General features: G+C 37.7%; 1 pseudogene across 1 annotated transcript; it reads right to left on the bottom strand.

Annotated features, from left to right (window-relative positions):
• Positions 1–3,721: 3,721 nt before the first annotated feature.
• Positions 3,722–4,199, bottom strand: LOC307095255 (large ribosomal subunit protein uL23-like; annotated as a pseudogene). The gene has a single exon. The product of its transcript is annotated as a large ribosomal subunit protein uL23-like (transcript).
• Positions 4,200–9,839: the final 5,640 nt, after the last annotated feature.

The raw sequence follows: 9,839 nt of genomic DNA, 5'->3' as shown, positions 1-9,839 counted from the left end.
TTGAATGTGGATATTTAGTTTTCCCAACCCCATTTCTTAAAGAGACTATCTATCCTCTTCCCATTGTGTATTCTTGACACCATTGTCAAAGATCAGTTGTGGATTTTTCTTTCTTAATATTTATTTAATTATCCCTGATACTTTGTGGTTCCATATGAAATTTAGATTTTATTTTTATTTTTTGGTAAAAAATGTCATTGTGATTTTGATTGGGATTGCATGAAATCTATACATTGCTTTGGGTAGTAGAGACATTTTAATAATATTAAGAATTATAATCTATGAACATGGGATTTCTTTCTATTTGTTTTTAAACAAGCTTAGTAATAGAGATCTTATTTTGTTTATTCATTTCTGTATCCCCCAGGATATAGAACATTGCTTGGTCCATACCATGTGATCAGTAAATGCTCTTTGAATAAGTGAAGGAACCTTATATATGTATCAAGTAATAAAATATATTAGCATTAAAGAACCCATTAATGAACCAGTGGTGCCCTCTGGTGATCAAAATTCATCACTGTAGCCTTTTTCTTGAAGTAATTGGCTATTGGGCTCCTCTAGTAGTTCATAGTATAATGTAACTCAGTGATGGCGAACCTATGACATGCGTGTCAGCACTGACACGCGTAGCCATTTCTGACGACACGCGGCCGCTGAGGCAGCTGCAGGCTGAGGATGAAACATTTGCTGCTCCTGAGGATGAAACATTTGCGAAATAATATTTTTTCCTCAAAGTGACACACTACCCTAGTTTTTTGGCGAAGTTTGACACACCAAGCTCAAAAGGTTGCCCATCACTGATGTAACTGGAGGTTGTCCCAAAGAGATACAAGTAGTGTAAGAGTAATATCTTATAGGTATATATCACTTAACAGTTGTCCAAAGTTTGGGGACAGATAGAGATGTAGCAGGGTTCTCCATTAAAACAGAACCATCATAGATATATGAATGATTCTAGCACATTCAAGAAAGAGTAAGAAAGCTAGCGGGGTTAAGAACTGAGTGAGTGATGAAGAAAGAGGTTGTTGAGGTTGCAGATATTGTCAGGAGGCCTGAGCTTTATTTATCTCTAATCAAAACCCAAGGTATTTACCCAGCATAAGAGATGTTACAAAAATGACTTAATAAATAAAGTGAGTGGTGGCCAAGACTTATGAATTAGTTAGAAACACTATAGAAATACTGTCCCTTATATGAATAGCAAGACCAGCAGTCCATTTGATTCTGATAATTCTTGAATTTTTATTCCCAAAGAGTCTACTATTCATTCACTAATTTGAAAGAATATGGTTGCCTATTGCTTACAAGTACATGAGAAGACTCCTGTCTCTAGCATATTGTCACATTTTCTTCTAGAGAAGTTTTCATGCCAAGCATGGGCAAAGTTTTTTAAAAGGAGAGAGAGCTGGGATTTCCTTGAGCTTAAGGGAATAGGTTGCATGATTTCCTTAGTCTGGTTTGCTAATAAACACTTGCATGTGTATAGAATGTATTCTAATGATTGCTTTTGATACCTGCAAGATCTCTGGAAGAAAGCTCTTAGCATTCAACTACCTATAAAGATTGAGGCTATGATACCAAAATAAAGCCAGCAATCATGGGGGGCCACGTTGGCTTAGATCAATTCACTGGTTTCCTTGGAAGTCCCCTCCAAATTGGTGAGTTTGAATCTACTTTCTGTCTTATGTGTTCCATAGTGAAACCGTATATGAATAATAGTATCATAACACATGATTATTTAATGGAAAGAGCACTGCAATGAACATCAGAAAACAGTTCTAGTCCCAATTCTACCATTGCTTGATTGTTTATGTTAATAGGTTAATTTATCTCTCTGGGCCTCTCTTTACATTGATCTTGGACTTCTAGCCTCTAGAACTATGTAAAAGTAAATTTCTATTGTTGAAGGCAACTCGTCTATGATATTGTTATGGTCTCCTAGCAGACTGACATAGAAGCATTACACATGATATATCATCTGGGAGAGAAAGTCATTCTAATAGAAAAACCTGTGAGTTAGAAATGAAGCTAAATGCTGTGTGAAGTTGGGTGAGGAACTTCATTTTGCAAAGATTCAAATTCTTCCTTTTAAAAATAGAGGCAATAGTACCTAGTACCTAATTTATTGGGTTATTATGAGGATTAGATGATTAAATAAGATAATTGAAGGAAGTGCCTTGTCAACTATAAAAAATTATGTAAATATCCTGATCCACCCCACCCATCCTGGGAATCTTCTATTTTAGAGAGACAAATGAGATAACTCCTCACCGATAGTCGCTCTGATCTCCTCAGACCATTCTTGGGCAGGAAGTTCCACCCACGTCTCTCAGACTGAGAGGACAAATACTCCAAAGGCACATAATATCCTTCCCCAACTTCTCTGAAGTCAAGTGTATTGGTTTCCTTTAAGGCAACAATTCTAAGGAAGCAACTCGACATAAGACAACTTTTTCATTGAGTTTTTTTCCTAACTTTATGAGGCATATTGACAAATATAATTGTATATATTTAACGTCTACAACATGATGACATCATGGAAATATTACCAAGATCAAGGTAATTAACAAATTCATCACCTCACAGTTAACCCTTTTTCTGGTGAGAACATTTAAAATCTACTCTCAGCAACTTTCAAATATATAATACACTATTATTAAATGTAGTTAGCATGTTGTACATTACATACTTTCAGTTCTTGATGAAGATGATAAAGAAAACAGCACAGAAATCACAAAATGTTAGCTTAGGAGAAAAATGTTACTTACTTAGAACTCAGGAAAAACAAATTAGTGGGTCCTTTGTGTTAATTCCTATGCAACATCTTCCTCCTATTTTAAAATTATGTATTCTTTGAAATGTGATTCGGTTCTCGTTACACTTTTGACAGGTTTATTTCCAGTGTGATTTAATTAGGAGTCTGTTTTTATTTTGAAAAAAATAATTGAGATAAATATGTGTTCCAAACACAGATGAATTTCTCTAGGGTCTTTATTGAAAAGACCTGTTTTGTTGCCAAAGACACCAAAATTGCTGGTTCACTGGTTAGCATAGAGATTTCCTGGAAAATGAATTTATGTGAATGGAAATAGTAGGTTAAAATCTTTCTGCTTAACTATTTAGGAACATAACAGAGACTAAACAAGATTACAGAATATTAAACTGTGTAGAACTAGATTATCCCTGCACTGTTTAAGAAACTAGGGCAAAGTGTCTCCCTTTTTATTTGAAAATTAATAATGTCTTTTATTTCATTAACCAATAGTCATTGTGTAATTTTTATTCACTTAAAATTAAAAATTCAGAATATCATAAAGGATGACTAGTGGTTTTGATGTGATAGAAGATGATGGAGCTACTGGGATTTAAAAGTAAAATTCTCTCAGGGTATAGCCTCTCATTTTAGGAAAAGAAAACTACCTTTGGAAGCTGTATTAATTTGGAATTACCATCCAAGAACTGTTACATGTATTACATCATTAGTCTTTGATAGCTCAAATGCAGGGGGTATGGGCCAAATATGAAAGAAGGTCAATGAACGGAGGAAAAGAGATTCAATTATGTTGTTGCCTAAGTACAAAGAAGAAAAAAATCTTCAGTATAAACATATCTGCTATCATTTAAATAGAAAAGTTTTCAATCATACATTTATGGTTTTTATTTTTATATTTTTTCAGTGCAACATTTTTATATTTAGAATTAGGCAGCTGGACTCAGTTTAGAGGATACCAATTTTGTTGGCAACATCCAAAGCATCATAGTCAGGAGCCAGTTGAACATATGCCTTCTTCTCTCCATCAGGCCTGATCAGGGTGTTGACCTTGGCCACATCAATGCCATAGAGCTTCTTCACAGCCTGTTTGATCTGGTGCTTGTTGGCCTTGACGTCCACAATGAACACAAGTGTATTATTGTCTTCTATCTTCTTCATGGCTGACTCTGAAGTCAGGGGGAATTTGATGATGGCATAGTGGTCAAGCTTGTTTCTCCTGGGTGCGCTTTTCTGAGGATATTTAGGCTGCCTTCAGAGCCTTAGTGTCTTTGGCCTTCGGGAGGTGGGTGATGTGTGGATCTTCTTTATTTTTGTGTCTATGGATGCCTTGCAACACTGCTTTCTTTGCCTTCAAAGCCTTTGCTTTGGCTTCGACTTTGGGAGGTGCAGGGGCTTCCTTCTTAGCTTTTGGCACCTTCTTCATCATATTTATGATTTTTAATTACAAAAGTAGAACCTGCTCTATCTCAAAAAATACAGAAGCATATGGTAGTCTTTTAATGTGCCAACGTGGCTAGGCTATAGTCCCAAGTTATACATCAAATGCTAATCTAGGTGTTGCTTGAAGGTATTTTGTAGATCTGATGAAAGTCCATAATCAGTTTAATTTAAAGAAGATTATTCTAGATAGCATGAATGGATTAGATTCATTCTGTTGAAAGGCCTTAAGAGCAGAGCTGAGGCATCCCTGAATTAGAAGCAGCTCTACCTGCAGATTGCAGCTTTAGCATGTGCCTAAGAATTCCAGGTTGCCCTTCCTAACATCATGTCCAACAGATTTTGGACTTGATGACCTGACAACTTTATCAGACCTGACAACTACATAAACACACTTCTTACAATATATTTAGTATTTCACACCTTTTACTGGTTCTGCTTCTTTGGGTGAGTCCTAACTGATACAAATTTTGGTGAGGTGAGAGGAACAGAATCTGAAGGATGAATTTTCTGAATTGGTTCTGGGTTTTCTGGAATTGATTCTCTAGTTGATAGATTTAAAGTTACCAGTGACTCTATTGCTCTTAGTAAAGAGAGCACAGATGGTCCATGGTTTGATGTGGCAACAGATGTATGCAAAACATTACCACTGAATACTCCCAATCAAATACCTATAGAAGGCGAGGTTCTGGGTGACCATGTATTTGCTATGTTAGGACATTTTAGTCAAACTAATTAGTATAATGGGATCGACTGGTTGCCCTACCTGTGCTGGAACAAATGGAAAAAAGTAAGAATGAATTCTAGGCTTGAAATTCCCAGCATGAGCCCTGCATAAATCACTTTAAAGCTTCAACATATTCCCTGAAAAAACTCTTATCTAGTTTCAGGGCTATGCTTTCTGAGAACCAAACCCAGAGTCGCATACTGTGGTTGACTAGATTAAATGCAAATTGAATTCCCTCCCAGGGTGCTACTAAATTGAGGGCATTTATTGGAAAGGATTGAGTTCCTTAAAATTAGAATGGGGTCATATAGGTTGCTCCTGATAAAGCTGGGGATATTGAACCTCTAATTTCTGCCAAGTCTTTTTTTGCCAGGAAAAGCAGTCCTTTCATCTTTGCCTAAAAAAATCACTATGGCCTCCCTGAGGCAGTTGTCTGACAAGGCCTTATTTACTCTTTGAAGGATGTACTGTTTAATGCCCCTTTTGGATTCTAAACCTATCATTGGATTCAGTTCACAGAAGGCCCTAAATGTTGAGGAAGAGATTTTAACCCAAGAGGAGGTTCACTATACACTGAAAGAACTGTATTATTATTATTCTTTTCTGGGCCAATTTATAGAGACAGAAATCTTGGTAATGTGTGTGAGAATGGATCTTAAAGGTTTGGGATAATTGTGGAAGAATATGTTGTTGGAGTAGGATAATTTTATTGATATGGGGTCAATTATGAGAGATTCTGGATTCAAGTTTTAGCTTCAGGGGATGGAATAGGCTTTAACCATTTGGTTGATTGACTGAAATGTGGACTAGAGAACAGCTTTACTAAAGGGAATTGAAATGCCAGCTATACTTTAGAATAGGGGTGGGGAACGTCCAGCCTGTGGGCCACATAAGCCCACAAAATTATTTGGTTTGGTCATGCCCAGGCAATTACAGGTGGGATTCGAAATTCAATAAATCTAGGAGCTTTTTTTCATAGCAACATGAATTTATATTAAGTGAATAACATTAAGTGAATAATGTTACAAATATCCAAATGGCCCTTGGTAGAAAAAAGGTTCCCCACCCCTGCTTTAGAGAAAGGTTTCCAAAGGCTTAGGAAGCCTGGAATGTTAGAGTGTTTGTATCAGGTAAGTCCCTGATTCAACACCTTGCCCAATATTCTAAGTGCTAGTGCCTCCTTTCTTTCCTAGTATAAAATAGGCATCTTCTCAGATCACAGTGGCATAAAATCAACTACAATAAAAACAATCCAAAAAAATCAAACACATGGAAATCAACTGGAAATCAACTACAATAAAAACAATCCAAAAAAATCAAACACATGGAGACTAAATAGCATGCTATTAAACAATGACTGGGTTACCAGAGAGATCAAAGAAGAAATAAAAAACATCATGGCAACAAACGACAATGAATACACAACAATCCAAAATCTATGGGACATAGCGAAAGCAGTCTTGAGAGGGAAGTTCATAGCTCTACAAGCCTACTGCAAAAAACAAGAAACATTGGTAATAAATTACCTAACCCTACAACTCAAAGAGTTAGAAAGAGAACAACAAGAAAAGCCCAGTGTAAGCAGAAGGAAGGAAATAATAAAGATCATAGCAGAGATAAACGACATAGAGACCAAAGTAACAATACAAAAGATCAACAAAACCAAGAGCTGGTTCTTTGAAAGGATAAACAGGATTGATGAACCTCTAGCCAGGCTCACCAAGAAGCAAAGAGAGAGGACCCAAATAAACAAAATCAGAAATGAAAGAGGACAAAATAGGCTGTTATTATGTTAATTAAATGTAGAAACAAAACCATTTTCAAAGTCAAATTACAGACATACTAGTAGTATCAGTCTTTGTATGTGAGCATGAATATGCTTTTAGGTCTGAAAACTACATAAACATGTATATATTAATGACACATTATTTACATATCTGTTGAGAGGTTGTGACTTGACCTGTAAGCAGGACCTAGGTAATTAGAATCTCCTCTCCCCTCCCCTGTCCTTGGTATGTATGTTCTGCCCACTCTTCCCACAGTAAGACCTGTTTCAAGGATACAGCCTTGAGAGAGCAATGTGTTGCTGAGACAATTTGGACTGAATACATGACTGTACCCAGGTAAGGCCTCTGTATAAACGTTTAAGATTCTGGCAGGTGGGTATAGATCCACCAGTCATGCAGTCACCTAGACAACGCTTGTATGTAAGTTCACTTACTTATTAAACTGGTCACCTACCAACCTGGAATGCTCTTCCTCTTTCTTTGGTCTTTCGTTTCCCTCTGTGTATGGGGCCCAGTTTTCAAATCAACAATATCATTAACTTTGGAAGGATGACCCCTCTTTCAATTCAGATACTATTTTCAAAAATCCTGTATTTGATAACCAAAAGAGATTTCAAGTTGCTTTAACAAAATAATAAATAAAATCTCAAGAATGTCTCACAAACTCATTTCCCCCCTCCTTTGATGAACTAATCTTTGTGGTTACTTTGTTGCCTCCTGAGAAACTTCAATAATAGTTTTGGTTTAAAAGATAAAATAATTTTATTTTTAGGAATCTGGCGTCAAAATTAGGAAATGCATTATTAAAAAGCTTTGGTCAAAAAATATTTGGTGGGTTGGCTCCTTCATTACTCAGACTAATATATTTAAAAAATGCAAAGTTTACCATAATACACATTGAAAATTCTAGTTCTCTTTAGAGTAAAGAATTCTTCTTGCTCTATTTAAAATAAACCAGGAGCATGGTAAAAGACAGCATGAAAACACAAAAGTAGACTCATGAGAATTAAAAGTCGATATAAGTAAGGGAAAAATAAGCTATGATTTTCTGAGTAAAATCTGAAGATGCTAAATAATAATCCTTTTTTCCCCTCAAAGGGAAAGCTAACTTCATAATCTAAGGTTACACAATTTTTGTTTACCTATCAGTTCTCTCCTTTCTATTATGTATGACTTTTTTTTAAAACTTTTTGGTATGATATAATAGATTTAAACATAAAATAATCATACTGTAAAGTTTTAATTTTTTGCCTTAAAATATTATTAAATACTAGAGGCCCGGTGCACAAAATTCGTGTACGGGGTTGGTGGGGGTGGTGGTGTCCCTCAGCCCAGCCTGCACCCTCTCCAATCTGGGACCCCTCGAGGGATGTCCAACTGCCCGTTTAGGCCTGATCCCTCTCACAATCCAGGACTGCTGGCTCCCAATTGCTTGCCTGCCTGCCTTCCTGATTGCCCCTAACCGCTTCTGCCTGCCAGCCTGATCACCCCCTAACCACGCCCCTGCCAGCCTGATTGATGCCTAACTGCTCCCCTGCCAGCCTATTTGCCCCTAACTGCCCTCCCCTGCAGGCCTGGTCACCCCTAACTGCCCTCCCCTGCAGGCCTGGGTCCCTCCCAGCTGCCCTTCCCTGCAGGCCCAGTCGCCCCCAACTTCCCTCTTCTGTTGGCCTGGTCACCCCTAACTTCCCTCCCCTGCAGGCATGGTCACCCCTTACTGCCCTTCCCTGAAGGCCTGGTCACCCCTAACTGCTCTCCCCTGCAGGCCTGGGTTCCTCCCAGCTGCCCTTCCCTGCAGGCCTAGTCTCCCCCAACTTCCCTCTTCTGTTGGCCTGGTCAACCCTAACTGCCCTCTCCTGCAGGCTTGATCGCCCCCAACTGCCCTCCCTTGTAGGCCTGGTCCCTCCCAACTGCCCTCCCCTCCTGGCCATCTTGTCGTGGCCATCTTGTGTCCACATGGGGGCAGCCATCTTGTGTGTTGGAGTGATGGTCAATTTGCATATTACTCTTTTATTAGATAGGATTCCTATATAAGGCAATCCTATATAATAAAAGCCTAATATGCTAAGTGTCCAACCATTTGTTCGACTGTTTGACCGGTCGCTATGATGTGCACTGGCCACCAGGGGGCAGACGCTCTGACCGGTAGGTTAGCTTGTTGTTGGGTCTGGCTGATTGGGACTGGGCGAGATGGGCCAGACACACCCTGGAACCCTCCTGCGGTCCCTCCCTGGCCCCGATCATGCACCTTGGCCTGGCCTGTGCCCTCTCGCAAGCTAGGACCCCTCAGGAAATGTCAGAGAGCCGGTTTCGGCCCGATCCCTGCAGGCCAGAAGAGACCCCACCGGTGCACAAATCCATGCACTAGGCCTCTAGTGTATATATAAAATTAATGTTAACAATTTTATTTAACCTTTATACAATATAAATGCACATATATGCAAATATATATGCAGATATATACATATGTGCAAGAATATAATACTCTATGGTAACTGTTTTTTTTTGTGCTCTCTGATTTAGAGAGAATGATTTCCATAGGAATTTTCTTCTTCTTTTTTTTTTAATAAAAAATTATTTATGCCTGGCTTTTGAGTAGTTAAAGTCAGTTGGAGGCCTTAGAAAGTAAATTAGTCATTCTTTAAAAAACAATACAGTCACTGTTGGTATTAAAAAGTTCCATAAAAATAAAGCACTTTTTAGAATTTATGCAAAAGATTTGAGTAGGCTTGCTCCCTAGGTTCACATAATTTACAGCACTATCTGAAACTAAGATCAATCTGTTTATTAAAAACTTTAGTTGTTATAAATCAGTATGGTTAAACATATTCTCATTTTTATAATTGGAAATATAAGTGACACAAGTGCTAGTTTATCTGACCAGTAAACCAGAATAGAAAGCTTACAAAGTTTCAATTAGTTAGGCTTTCTATAAAGAAATTGAGCAAAGTCTTGGATAAATTGGAGTATTTCCTAGTATTGTTTTAACATTGCATTATTTTTACATTCTGATAAAATCAGAGAGAAAGCATATTATCCAGCCAGTATAATTTCAAAGAATTCACCTTGATTAAATGTATTAATTAAATTTCTCTCTTGTTAGATATGTATA

The sequence above is a fragment of the Cnephaeus nilssonii genome (assembly GCF_951640355.1).
Source record: "Cnephaeus nilssonii genome assembly, chromosome: 1".
Lineage (NCBI taxonomy): Eukaryota > Metazoa > Chordata > Mammalia > Chiroptera > Vespertilionidae > Cnephaeus > Cnephaeus nilssonii.
The sequence above is the reverse complement of the archived record's forward strand: the minus strand, read 5'-3'. Positions and strand labels throughout refer to the sequence as shown.